General features: G+C 35.8%; 1 pseudogene; it reads right to left on the reverse strand.

The window, feature by feature from the left end:
- Nucleotides 1–751: 751 nt before the first annotated feature.
- On the reverse strand, nt 752–10,379 carry LOC137647906 (uncharacterized; annotated as a pseudogene).
- Between the last annotated feature and the right edge of the window lie 6,181 nt (nt 10,380–16,560).

Raw genomic sequence — 16,560 nt, forward strand, 5'->3', positions numbered from 1 at the left:
AGCATGATATGGGCTTGTACATAAAGCTCTAATTGATAAAAAATCTATGTATTTCTGCCATGAGATCTGACTTAAACTGAGTTCCCCTGTCGCTTAGTATTTCTTTTGGTACCCAACTCTACAAAATACTTCTACTAAACTTTCAGCTATCGTAATAGTATCAATATTTCGAAGAGGTACAGCTTTAGGGTAGCGTGTAGCTAAATCAATTATTGTAAGAATATACTTGTGACCACGACTTGAAGCAGGAACAATCGGACCCACAATATCAATTGCCACTCTACTGAATGGTTCCGAAACTATAGGCATTTTACATAAAGACACTTTCTTCACTCTTTTCCCAAATTTCTGACAATTATGACAAGACTTACAATATCTATCAATCTCTGCATTAGCCCTCTGCCAATGGAATTTAACAAGCACTTTGTCAGTAGTTTTCTTAGAAGAAAAATTACCAGAAATAACGGATTCATGTGCAAGTTTCTTAATTATCTCTCTATACTCGAGAGGAACTAACATTTTCATTTTAGCAACATCTAGATGATTTTTACTTTGCACACATTTACGATAATTCATGTTATTAATTACTATATACTTAACAACTCTCCCTTTGCAAGTTATTTCTTCCTCCTCCTTCATGCTTTTCCTAATCGACCTCAGAGAAACACATGTCCACTGTTTATTACTAAAATCTAGTGGATTTACTTTAACTTCAGACAAGACATCAGACAACGGTTTTAATGTAGTTTCCCTAAGACTGTTTTCTTGTAACCACATTAACATGTAACTTATTTACATCTAATTCGTTATTTGGCACAGGTGTTATACTCAACAATTTTATTCCTGCCTGTATATGTTGTTTCAACCCAGGTATTAACCCAACAATTACATCAGAACATTTAATTGGTGCTACGATAGCATTTACTCTACCGGAAAAGAATTTACTTCTAAAGTTACATTTAATTTGGGGCAGATTTATTGGAACAACCATGAAATTAAACACCTTCACAGTTCTAGCCTTACTGAGATAACGTGTTGGAATCAAAATTTCGTTAAGAACAACAGTATTATACCCAGTATCAAACAAGTCCTCTACTGTTTTGTTAAAAACTCTTCCTTTCTCATCCACAATAGGAGTCCTGAGGTTTTCTTCACTAGCTAGAGTGATACTGATCTTAGGAATATTTTTATTAGAAGATTTAGACTGAGCAAAATTAACAGGATTGTTTGGACAATTGGGTTTAATATGCCCAATTTCTTTACATAGGTGGCACTGCGATGTTTTAAGATTATCAACAACTATTTTATCAGATTTAGGTTGCATTCCTAACTTTGAATATTTATCAGACTTAATTATAGAATTTCTACATTTATTAATACCGTGAGTAATCAGATACCTATCAGCAGGTAACGCCATTTCATGAACATTTTTACAAACCCTTTCTAAAAGAAATGTTCGCAAATCCCTTGACCTATTAGCCAACAACTGAAACATGATTACAAAATCAGACATCATCATAAGATTTATTAACATCCGCTAATTGCAACCACTTATCAAAATTCTGTCTTAGTCTATATGAATACTGCACAAAGCTTTCATTAGTTTCAATAAATCCCTACAAATTTCTTTTGATATACCTGAGGATTGACCTGAAACGCTTTCAATAAGGCTAGCTTCAACTCCTGATAATTACTTGCAATAGCAGGGCCAAGTCCACAGTACACTTTCAATGCTCGTCCCCTTAATAATGTGCCTAACATAGTACCATAGTCTTCCGGCCCCCATTTATGAAATTCATCTAATTTCTCAAATCTATTCATGTACACATCAATTTCATCAGTTTTCTCATCAAAAGGGGGAATTTTTTGCAAAGATAATACATTCTCGCTACCTACACCACCTATAGCACCACTATTTCTCAACTCAGCTTTGGCTAACTCATGTTTCCTGACTTCCTCCTTCTCTCCCTTTCTCTCTTAAGACATTCTAATTTAAATATCCTATCTTTATCCTTTTCTGCCAACTCTAACTGAAACCTTTTCTCCTCTCTCTCTCAGCTACTCTATCCTCTCTAGCCTGTTGCTTTGCCTTTTCTGCCAACTCTAACTGAAACCTTTTCTCCTCTCTCTCAGCTACTCTATCCTCTCTAGCCTGTTGTTTTGCTATATATTCCTCAGCTTTAGCAGTTTTCATACCAAGCTTAATAGCCTTATCCATCGGTTCTAGAACAGTTTGATACTGGACATTTCGATAGCAGACCCTTTGATACCGGACTTTTCAGTATTGGACATTTTGTGACAAGGATTTTTCGTTACCAGTCATTTCGATACCACTATATATACACATATATATATAAGGTATAAAACCAAAATATAACTATAAGTAAAGAGTTAAAAGTACAAATAAAATAACTATCGAAGACTAAAAGGATTCATATTGTGAAAAATATATAACAAGTATAAAAAAGAAATGATACAAGCAACAATATTATATAGTTAAAAATGTTCAATGTTATGAGCAATACCACGAAGATATTGGATTTTATTTGCAGGGGCATACTGTTCTAGCAATTTTCTTATACGCTGATTGACGTCCCAGTATTTTTTTTTTGGGGGGGGGAGGTTACGCTATCTCCACGATTGAGATGTGAAATTCTTGTTGCACTGAGAGCCCCTTCATGTTTTAAAGCAGTTATAAGGGATCAAATATTAGGATGCACAATTGTCACGGAGGTTCTTAGTGCATTATGGAATCATTCAACATAGTTATTGGTGCATGGCATATCATTTTCAGTGCGTTCATGAACATTTCATAAACGAATAGGGAAGACTGGCTCGACTCTTCGCCTTCGTTGGTCACGACCTCTCACTCCTCCAATATAAAATCGTCGTCATCAGTTAATTCCTCGAAGCCAACAATAACATCGTCAATGGAAAGGAAAGCAAGTGCGGATAAACATATCGCTTTTGAACTAAAATCATTATCTTGGTGATATTGCTGTTGAAAATCTATTGTTACAACTTGTTTGTAAACATTTTGTGAGAGGTGAAATAGGCAACAGGTAACATCTGAACTAGGAAAGATATCTAATTAACTATTGATGGCCGCTTTTTAAAAATTCATCCTCACAGTGGCTGGTTCAACATTATGCAAAAGTTCTTTCATAATAGTAAATAGTCTATTGTAAGTATCTTGTGTTTTATTTGGCAGCAAGGCGAACATTCTCGGAACACTAACGTCGCTGTGTTGAATATGTAAAGTGTACAGTTGATAATGAATAATTGGGCTACACTTACTGTAAATGTTTCATATACTGCCCTCTTTTTAACTCTTTTGATGTCACAAATTGCAGAGTCAGTTGCATATATCAAAATTCTTTCAGTATCATGTTTACCACTGTCAAACTGTAGCCACTTCAAACCATTGTCAAGGTAACAATACTGATCAGGAATTAAGTAACCTTGCCGTTCCTGGGGTATAGGCGGTACATTATCTTCTACTCGTCTCCAACGTCTGATACTACGACTCACTGATGATACTGAAGGTAATTCTGAAAGAGGACAAACATTCATACTTTGGGTTTCTTCACATATTATAGTCCGAGGAGCATCTTGTGTAGATCCTGAGATTATTTTCATTTGATGATGTGCTATTTTTTATGCAACTCTTGCTGCTGTAGCACTGTGATTATGCTCGCCTACAATCTTAACAAATTTGTTGTCACCATCACCAACATAGGTGTGTACACGGGCTTTACACAACCTCTTTTCACACTGCCAATATTACTTGGAACCATCCCTATTAGTTTTGTGTTTATTATATATATAGTTTACATCATCCACTAATTTCTTTCCATTTTTTGTTGAAGCAATTAGACGAGGCATGGGTGATACAATAAAAAAAGATATATTTATATAAATATATATATATATATATATATATATATATATATATATATATATATATATATATATATATATATATATATATATATATATATATATATATATATATATATATATATATATATATATCCGCAAATGCAGCAGCCGTAGTTGATAGCCAAGCGTTAGTAGTAGACTGAGCGTGATATATACATATATTTTCAGGTTCCGATCAATGTTTATATAGTTAAAAAGAATATTTAGACAACCAATTATAAGACAGTGGAGCAATTAATTAAACAACCAAATACAAGAACTGTATGGAAATTATTTAAGCAACCAATTACACAAACAGTATGGCAATCATTTACACAACCACTTGCAAGAACAGCATGTCACTTAGAATAAACTCCAATATATTCGCGTACACACATATATATAGCGGTATCGAAATGACCGGTAACGAAAAATCTTAGTCACAAAATGTCCAATAGCGAAATGTCCGGTATCAAAATGTCCGGTATCGAAATGTCCAGAATCAAACTGTCCGGTCACCTTATCCATCAAATCAACAAGATTCATAATAATGATGGGTAAGCATACAGTTATTAAAAAAAAAAAAAAAAAAAAAAAAAAAAAAAAAAAAAAAAAAAAAAAAAAAAAAAACTTAATAATAAGTATTAGTAAAACATTAAATTATGAAATATTGCTAATCATGAACTTTACTTTAGAAGTAGTACTTCAATTATTACCAATGTCTGTTATGTGTTTTCCTTCATCAATGATAAAAACGTCCATGCCAAAAAAATAAACTAGCATAAAGAAACTGAATGCACAATAGGAACATTCAAGGATGAGAAAACAATCGGACTGAATTACCTAGAATTAATAGGATAACGATACGGTTTCTAATTCACTTCCCGACCTCAACATTTTCCTAGTACGTAATATGACAGCACGAACCAATACAATTTTATATTGCACCACAACGAGAATTTATTCCACTTTCAATAAAGGGCTTTCACATGAAAACTCGCCTGACACAAAAGAAACAACATAGACAGAACTTTACCTTAACTCCAGTGATATAACTTCCAGTGATAGGCCACAAACCTTGCAGAACATTTAAAGAAAATCCACCAACCTTCACAGGTAAAGAAGTTCACATAGTTGTCAGCAGTAAACTCTAAATATAAATCATACATAAGTAACACAGTCAAACAACTCTGCAAATGATCCTACTATTTGCAACAATTGTCAAGCTTTTATTTGCAGATGGAAACGAATTAGGCGCTTGTTTCCTAAAACTTGGGCTATACTGGTATTTAGTAAAAAGAACTATAAAAATTATTCATTTATTAACAATAAATAGAACAACTCATAATAGTAATAGATGACACGTAGGTTGCAATGTGGGTACACTCTTGAAATTGTCGAGATGGCTGGAGATGGTAGATCCATGATGACAGATTTTGCACCAGGTAAGTAAAATGGTACATCCAACAGGTCATACAAGTTAAGGCAATATGTCAAACAGGCAAGACAAGGTAAGGTAAAGTACAGTTGAGTGTTTGCAACATAAATACTCAAGCAAGAGATTAAAACAAAAGGTCACTGTTAACATATCACTATTGAACCATAATAGCTTTATATAATAATTATTTACGTAAAACATAGGTGTACAACTAAGAGCAAATAATTTCTTACCATGAAGAAATGTTGCGAGGTTCGTAAGGTAGTGGCTATCATTTGGAAGGTAAATCAAAGGTAAACAATAATAATACCAAGAACACTAAAATAACGAACAGAACATCCAACGTCATTTATTAATGAAAATTTAGATAACTTTCTTCTTAGATTGAATAGTTTGGTACCATCAATAAATTTCACTATGGAGCTGGAGAATAATTGTACCCTACCTTTTTTGGATTGTCGCATACATAGATGTAATAATAGTCTCAAGTTCAGTGTATACAGAAAGCCAACGAATATCTCGGCATATGTCCATTATTACTCAAACCAAGGCAACAAAGTTAAGAAATCTGTATTTACTTCTATGTTTTTAAGAGCATTCCGAGTCTGCAGCCCTGAATATATTGATGACGAAATAAATGGTATTAGAGCAATAGGTAAAAAACTAAAGTATCCTGAAATTGTATTAGATGATGCCCTAAGAACAGCAAAAAAGACTTTTTTCGGTAATGATAACAGAAAAAACTATAACACACAAAATTTACTTGTACTACCTTATTGTGATTCATTTAAAGAAATTCCCCAACTGTTAAAAAACTTCAATGTAAATGTAGCATTTAGGAGTAAAAATACAATAAAAACAGCCTTAATAAAGAATTCTCCTGACATTACCAAGGGATGTGTATATCGTATTCCATGCAATGCTTGTGAAAAAATACTATATTGGTCAAACTGGTAAAGGCCTAGAAAAGAGAATTGAACAACATAAGAAAAGTGTCAGGTATGCTCAAGATAATAATGCACTCTTTGCCCACGTTAGAGATAAAAATCACCCTATTAATTGGTCAGGTGCAAAGAAATTGGTTTATTCAAATAACTTAGTAGAAAGAAACATCATAGAGTCCAGTTTCATAAAAGAAACCTTTGAAAACAACTTGAATATTGGTCATGGAATGTATAAACTCGACGCCTTTATATGTAAAGATATTTGTAAACTATATAAAAAAACATTAACCACTTAATGTAGAATTGAATGTATTGTGAATAATTAACGTCGGTGTGAAATTAATATTTAGATCTAAGCTACCATTCATTAAAGGAAACAATTATTTTATATAGTATGCATAAGTATATTGGCACTATATAGTGTTATGCTAGATATAAGTATTGATATATACATGATTATATGTTTATGATATTAATGTTGTATACATATGAATGTATATATGCATAGGTATGTATGTGTATATATGTATACATGTATATATGTGTGTGTATATGTATGTATATGTGTATGTGTATGTATATGTATGTGTATGTGTAAGTATTTATGTATATGTATATGTATTTGTATCTGTATGTATGTATATATACGTATATGTGTATGTGTATGTATATGTATATGTATGTGTGTGTGTATGTATGTATATGTATGTGTGTGTATGTATATATATATATATATATATATATATATATATATATATATATATATATATATATATATATATATATATATATATATATATATATATATATATATATATATATATATATATGTATATATGTATATATATATATATATATATATGTATATGTGTATATGTATGTGTATATGTATGTATATATATATATGTATATATATTTGTATTTTTGTGTATGTTTTGCTTATGTATTTATATAGATATGGCTACCGCATTGACATATAAATAACTGTAATGAAAGTAAAATAAGAAGAAAACAAGAATATACCCGCCACTAGAAATGACCCTTTTTAGCAGGTGTCTAACGAGCTTTCGGACTCCTCCTACGCACACCTGAGTCAAACCCAGGTAGCGGGTAAGGGAGTGTCATTGTTCTCTAAATCTCTATATGTATGTTCGTACTTTTGCTTTCCCTATAAAATGTAAGAAACCTCTCTCAATAAATCAGTCCTCTGAGGAAGTATCACGAAACTAGTCAGGACTCAAGTGTATATTCTGTATTTTCATTTTCCCTGTGGTTCTTCTGCATATATATATATATATATATATATATATATATATATATATATATATATATATATATATATATATATATATATATATATATATATATATATATATATATATATATATATATATATATATATATATATATATATATAATCTTCTATGTTATGAAGCTACTGACTAATTTTTTTTTTCATTTCAATAAAGGAGGAAATCCTTACTTTACATGAACTGAAGCTCTGAATGGATGTGATCTTTCTGCGCGCCTTTCAATAAGTAAACACAGGAATGAATACTTGCAGTATCAATATGGACCAAAAGAGTAGCCTATTTTCCCCTTACACGTTCCTGGAGTCCAAGAAGTATATGATAATAAAACACGTTGGTGACGCCATTCTATAATTTGGAATTTTTTTGAACAGAACAGACCCCCCCCCCAAAAAAAAAAAAATAATAATAATAAAAGGAATATAACAATTGGTAATTCCTTCACTGTACTTTTTATGTTTTTATTTACATAATTACGAATTAGGGAACAACACGTACCTCTAAGGGGCTAGAAACCTCATTCCCATTTTGCATGAAAATTGGGTTTTGAAATTATAGATTTAGAATCTTGAGAGAAGCAATAATTCTGAATATGAATGAGATTTTATTTTGATTTCATATCAGTGTATCACCTATGAGTTACCTCCATGAAACCAGTACTACGACTGTTCTAATAAAAAATAACTTTATGAGTATTTTTTTTCATATATATATATATATATATATATATATATATATATATATATATATATATATATATATATATATATATATATATATATATATATACATATATATATATATATATATATATCTATACCTATATATATATATATATATATATATATATATATATATATATATATACATATATATATATATATATATATATATATATATATATATATATATATATATATATATATATATATATATATATATGTATATATATATATATATATATATATATATATATATATATATATATATATATATATATATATATATATATATATATACATATATATATAGGTATATATATGTATATATATATATATATATATATATATATATATATATATATATATATATATATATATATATATATATATATATATATATATATATATATATATATATATATATATATATAGGTATATACATATACATATATATATATACCTATATATTTATGTATATATATATATATATATATATATATATATATATATATATATGTATATATATATATATATATATATATATATATATATATATATATATATATATATATATACCGTATATATATATATATATATATATATATATATATATATATATATATATATATATATATATATATATATATATATATATATATATATATATAAATATGCATATACATATATTACATATATATATATATATATATATATATATATATATATATATATATATATATATATATATATATATATATATATATAAATATGCATATACATATATATATATATATATATATATATATATATATATATATATATATATATATATATATATATATATATATATATATATATATATATATATATATATATATATATATATATATATATATACATACATATATATATATATATATATATATATATATATATATATATATATATATATATACATATATATATATATATATATATATATATATATATATATATATATATATATATATATATATATATATATATATATATATATATATAGATACCAAGGCACTTCCCCAAATTTTGGGGGGTAGTGACATCATCATATGAAACAAAAATATAAAAAAATAATAAAAGGGATATTTCCTCTCTACGTTCTTCCCAGCGTGACAAGGGACTGAACCGAGTTCAGCTGGTACTGCTAGGGTGCCACAGCCCACCCTCCCCCGTTATCCACCGCATATGAAGCTTCATAACACTGAATCCCCTACTGATGCTACCTCCGCGGTCATCTAAGACACCGGAGGAAGCAGCAGGGCCTACCATAACTACGTCAAAATTCCTCGCCATTCATTCCTATTCCTAAAACGCTCTCTGGCCTCTCTCACACTATCCTCCTATCACCCAGAGCTTTCTTCACTCAATCCATTCACACAAACCTTGGCCTTCCTATTGTACTTCTCCCATCAACTCTTGCATTCATCCCCTTCTTTAGCAGACAGCTATTTTCCATTCTCTCTACATGGCCAAATAACCAAAATACATCCATATCCACTCTAGCTGGTAACTCATTTCTTACCTAGGTTCTCACCATCACCACTTCGTTCCTAACCCTATCTACTCGAGATACACTAGCCATACTCCTTAGACACTTCATCTCAAACACATTCGATTTCTGTCTCTCCGTCACTTTCATTCCCCACAACTCCGATCCATACATCACAGTTGGTACAATCACTTTCTCATAGAAAACTCTCTTTACATTCATGTTCAACCCTCTATTTTTTACTACTCCCTTAACTGACCCCAACACTTTGCAACCTTCATTCATTCTCTAACGCACACTTGCTTCCAGTCCACCATTTGCTGCAACAACAGACCCCAAGAACTTAAACTGATCCACCTCCTCAAGTAACTCTCCATTCAACATGACATTCAACCTTGCACCACCTTCCCTTCTCATACATATCATAACCTTAATCTTACCAACATTAACTCTCAAGTTCCTTCTCTCAGACACCCTTCCAAATTTTGTCACTAATTGGCTAAGCTTCTCTTCCATGTTTGCAACCAGTACATTATCATCCACAAAGAACAACTTATTTACCTCCCATTCATGGTCATTCTCGTCTACCAGTTTTTTCCTCGTCCCAGCACTCGAGCATTCAACTCTCTCACCACTCCATCAACATACAATTTAAACAACCACGGCAACATCACACATCCCTGTGTCAGCCCCACTCTCACCGGAAACCAATCGCTCACTTCATTTCCTATCCTAACACATGCTTTACTACCTTTGTGGAAACTTTTCACTGTTTCCAATAGCCATCCACCAACTCCATATAACCTCATCCCATTCCACATTGCTTCCCTATCAATTCTATTATATGCTTTCTCCAGATCCATAAATGCAACATACACCTTTTGCTAAATATTTCTCGCATATATGCCTACCTGTAAAAATCTGATTCATACAACCCCTACCTCTTCTAAAACCACCCTGTACGTCTAAGATTGTATTCTCTGTATTATCCTCAATCCAGTTAATTAGTACTCTACCCTACACTTTTCCCACTACATTCAAGAAACTAATACCTCTTGAATTACAACACTCATGCACATCTCCCTTACCCTTATATAGTGGTACAATACATGCACAAACACAATCTACTGGTACCATTGACAACAAAAAACATCTATTAAACAATCTCACCAACCATTCAATTATAGTCACACCCCCTTCCTTCAGCATCTCAGCTCTCACACCATCCATACCAGATGCTTTTCCTACTCTCGTTTCATCTAGTGCTCTCCTCACTTCCTCTATTGTAATCTCTCTGTCATTCTCATCTCCCATCACCGGCACCTCAACATATATATATATATATATATATATATATATATATATATATATATATATATATATATATATATATATATATATATATATATATATATATATATATATATATATATATATATATATATGTAAAATTACATGTTTAAATACATGACCTAAGAGGTCAATATGGAAGTAGAAGCGAGTGTGAGAAATGGCATAGTCATGTCATAACCAGGATGCGAATGCCAAACCTTAGCAATGTAACATTTTTAAGAAGAGTAAACACAAATACAAACCGTGAGAAAGAGTTGTGTCTCGCCGGATGCAAGTGTCTTCCTCTATTAATGTTTAGTTTACATTATGTGTTTAAATGCTGATATAACTGACTATACGATATCTGTGATATTGATATTTTAGCCAGTTCCTATTAAGTTGTCATACGGAATGGTCATCCGACCAAACCATCTATACTCCTGTGATGGAGATGTTAATAACTGTTTTAAAGGAATAAACTATTTTAAAGTTAACTTATCTAGACTTACTTAAAGATATAACCTACCAAGTCTAAATATTACAACATATTAAAGAGACATTTGATGGGAACCCGCATGTGTGTTAATAACAGTACCACACCAACATATATATATATATATATATATATATATATATATATATATATATATATATATATATATATATATATATATATATATATATATATATATATATATATATATATTTATATATATATATATATATATATATATATATATATATATATATATATATATATATATATATATATATATATATATATATATATATATATATATATATATATATTTGTTCATGTAACGATGTATCATTTCTTCATTGTTATCTAATCTCCAATTCCTTAGAGACCTACATAATGCTTTGTTAAGTTACATCTGCGATTTACAATTATTGTAGCAAAATATCCTTAATTTTTTTTATTTTTTGTAATAGGGATGCAAAACAATAACCTTGACAATAATACCAATTTATTGCTCAGCCTATGACCGATGAAAAGAGTTATTAAAATCGCTAAACATTGATGGGGTCATTACCCGTTTACGGTTGTTTAACCTAACACTTTCTCATAAATCCATAATATTTTGATACACACTGTCTTGTCTTTGAATCCCGCTATAAAAAAATTGTTAAGACTGTGACGGCGCCGAGTAAGGGTATGAACTCAAAGGCAGATTGGAAACGACTGAGTTATATTGTTGTGGAACACTCTCCTTATATACAAAACCTCAAGGCAACAGGACATGACAAGTTCACAAGACAGACAATATCACAGAGGAAAAACCAGACATGAATTTTCATGTTCTAGTGCGAGGGAAGAGCGAAGATACAAGCATAATATATACAAAAGTAATTATGTACAATTGTGTGAAACACGGTTGGTACATGGCTCCCCCCTAAAAATGACGAACTGTACATGTTAAATAGGGCGCCCTGATCTAGAGAGGCGAACTGTAGGCGGGTCATCTGGCAGAAGATAAGCAGGTTTTAGACGATCAATGGAGACCCAGTCTTCTTTGCCCCGAATGTTTAGGAGGAATGCTTTCGGACTGCGCTGGATCACAAGGAAAGGGCCAGTGTAAGGAAGACGTGCGTTGCAGAGTGCAAGTCCGTTGGTATGTGATGCTTCGCTGGGGGCTTGTAAGTCTGGCGGCACAGAGTAAATTTTCCCACGACGTGACGTATGCACTGGAGATCGTCAGAGGAGGTTGTAGAAGGAAAAAATTCGGCAGGGACGACCAACGGGTCGCCATACACCATTTCGGCTGCCGAGACGTCGAGGGCGTCTTTAGGAGTGGTCCTTAGTCCCAGGAGGACCCAGGGAAGCTGAGTAAACCAGTTGCAATCCTTGCAGCGGGACATCAAAGCTGCTTTGAGGGTGCGATGAAAACGTTCAACCATTCCATTGGCAGCGGGGTTGTAGGCCATTGTCTGATGTAGGGTGATGCCCAGGAGATTCGCCAATGACGTCCATAATTGAGAGGTGAAAGTGGTCCCCCTGTCAGAAGTAATATGCTCAGGGATACCGAACCTTGAATTCCATCCAGAGAGTAAGGCAGATGTACATGAGGCGGACGTTGCAGTTTCCATGGGAATGGCTTCAGGCCAACGAGTGGAGCGGTCGATGACGGTAAACAGGTAACGATGTCCTTGTGATGTGGGTAGGGGCCCTACAACGTCGACGTGAATGTGTGCGAAACGACGCTGAGGTTGAGGAAAGGTGCCCACTCCTAAATCCGTGTGTCGATGTACTTTGGAAGTTTGGCAAGAAGTACAGGCACGGACCCAATCCTTAGCATCCTTAGAAATGCCGTGCCAAATGAACTTTGCCTTCAGCAGCTGTGCAGTAGAACGGCACGAGGGATGTGAAAGGCCGTGGATGAGATCAAACACCTGTCGGCGCATGGGAGCAGGAATCCAAGGTCGCGGTCTACCAGTACTGACGTCACAGAGGAGGGTGGTGGTGGAGTCTTCGAGGGAAAAATCCTCCCAATGGAGGGACGTGCAGGATGTCCTACAAGCTTGATACTCTGGATCCTGTCGTTGGGCTTCAGCCAGGGCGTTGTAATCCAATCCCAGTTGAACGGCAGCCAACGTGTTTCTTGACAGGGCATCGGCAACAGGATTCATTTTCCCAGGGACGTATTGGAGGGTGCAATTGTATTTAGCCACGGCGGAGAGATGTCAGCGTTGACGGGCGGACCAGGCGTCAGACTGTCGAGTGAAGGCGTGCACCAGAGGCATATGGTCTGATTAAATGACGAAGGGCGTACCTTCTAAGAAATGGCGAAAGTGACGGACAGCCAAGTGCACCGCCAGCAATTCTTGATCGAAGGTAGAATAACCCGATTCTGCCTTGGACAGTTTTCTGCTGAAGAAGGCCAATGGGCGGGGCGAGCCTTTGACCACCTGCTCGAGTACTGCACCAATAGCGACGTCGCTGGCATCGGTGGAGAGAAGGAGAGGGGCGTGTGGGATAGGAAAAGTGAGAGCCGCAGCAGTTGATAGGGCCTTCTTTGCATTGCAGAAGGCTGCTTCTTGAAGGGGACCCCACTTCAGGTCCTTTGGCTTGCCCTTGAGGGAGGCGTAGAGGGAAGCAAGAGTGGCGGCAATGGCTGGCAGAAAACGGTGATAATAGTTGATCCTGCCCAAGAATTCCTGCAGAGCTTTGACGGTCGAGGGCGCGGGGAAATTCTGTACGGCTCCTACCTTCTCAGGGAGGGGATGGACTCCTTCAGGAGTGATACGGTGCCCTAAGAACGACACTTCGTTGGCGCCAAAGGTACACTTGTCGTACCGGACTACAAGGCCGTTTTGTTGCAGGCGGTCGAGCACGATGCGCAGGTGACGGAGGTGTTCCTCTTTTGAGGAGGAGAACACAAGTATGTCGTCCACATAACATACACAGAAAGGGAGGTCCCCTAAGATGCCATCCATGAGACGTTGAAACGTGGCCCCAGCATTACGAAAGCCAAAACAGGAGTAATTGAAGGTGTATGTGTCAAACGGAGTGGTGATGGCGGTCTTGAGGATGTCTTCTGGGTTCATAGGCACCTGATAATACCCCTTCAAGAGGTCGAGCGTAGAGAAAACATTCGCTTTGTGCAGGTAGGAGGTTACATCGGCAATGTTTTGGGGGGAGGGGGGTAGTGATCCGGTTCTGTTAGCATGTTCAGGCGCCTGTTATTCACTCACGGACGGAGGGAGCCGTCTTTCTTCAGAACGATGTGTAACGGTGACGACCATGGGCTGGAGGCCTTTTGGCAAAGGCCCATTTTCTCCATTTCGGCGAACGTCTGTTTGGCGGCTGCCAATCGTTCCGGTGCCAGACGTCTGAATTTTGCGAAGACTGGGGGTCCCGTCGTCTTGATATGGTGATAAATACCGTGCTTGGCCGGAACCGTGGGCGTTTGGCGAAGTTCTGGACGGAAAACTTCCGGGTACGACGTGAGGAGGTGGGCGTAGGCATCCGTGGGTGCGCATATGTGGAGAGCGAGGTTAGAGGGGGCGGGTTGAAGAGGTGTCGACAAGTACGAGTCTGCGTTGACCAATCTTCGGTGGGCGACATCAACCAGAAGGTGGAAATGAGAGAGGAAATCCGCACTGAGGATTGGCATTGTGACGTCAGCAACGAGAAACTTCCAATTGAATTTATCGATTCCGAACGATAATGTGAGGTTCTCGTAACCGTAGGTAGGTATCGCAGATCCGGTGGCAGCTACCAAGCGGACGTCGGCAGATGTAGACAGACTACGTTGTGCCTTGAAGAGTTTCCTTGGCAAAAGAGAACGACAAGCACCCGTGTCTATCAAAAATCGCACGCCCGTTCCTGCATCCTGTAAAAAGAACAGATTAGAAATATGGGAGGCCACCGCCACAAGCGATGGCCTGCTTACACGTTTTTTGGCTACTGACAATCTTCGGCACATTTCTTCGCAGTTGCCCCGAATCGGAAGTGGTAGTAGCAAAACTGAGGCGGATGGGAGGTAGTAAGTGGCTGTAGAAGTCGTTCGTTGGGGCGCGAGCGATTGGTGGGTGGTGGCCGGCTTTGTCGCCGCTTCGGCACGTCACGGGGTAGGCGTGTATGTCCTACGGCATTCCTGTCAGCTTCGGTTGACGTTGTATAGGCATCCTCGTCGTCAGGGGTGGAGGCGTTGATGGAAGTCTTGAAGTGGCTGTCCATAAGGGCGTCGGCTTTGGTCATCAAGTCCTTTATGGGTAAACTATTGACATCGGGCATGGCAGCGTGCACAGGTTTAGGTAAACAGCGTATCCAAAGGGCACGGAGTAGGTTCACCTCACGAGGAGAGCCGTCTACGGCAGGTTGAAGGCGAGCGATACTGGTCATTTCCCTAAGGCCAAGCGAAGCCCTTTGGTCCCCCAACGGTTGTTGCGAGAGCTGAAAAAGCTTTGCTATACGGGCGGCTGGCGACGGCGAGTACTGCTGCAGAAGGTATGATTTGAGGGCGTCATACGCTATTGGGGTGTCTCCTTGTTCACAAAGCCAGTCGGATATTTCTGGGAAGGTGTCCTCGGGTATCGCCGCAAGAACATAATCCGCTTTGGTGGTTGAGCGAGTCACGCCCCTGATACGAAAGAGGACTTCAGCGCGCTGAAACCAAGCAAACGCCTCTCCGGTGGCGAACGGTGAAAGTTTCAATGGGGCGGCCGCGGCGCCAATTGATGTAGTCTCCGTCATAGTACCAACGATGGAGGGGCGAGGGAGGTGGGGGTGGAAGGCAGTGGGAGCGAGTTGACTTCCGGGGTCACCAATGTGACGGCGCCGAGTAAGGGTGTGAACTCAAACGACTGAGTTATATTGTTGTGGAACACTCTCCTTATATAC

Source organism: Palaemon carinicauda, chromosome 10 (assembly GCF_036898095.1).
Source record: "Palaemon carinicauda isolate YSFRI2023 chromosome 10, ASM3689809v2, whole genome shotgun sequence".
In the NCBI taxonomy this organism is placed as follows: Eukaryota; Metazoa; Arthropoda; class Malacostraca; order Decapoda; family Palaemonidae; genus Palaemon; species Palaemon carinicauda.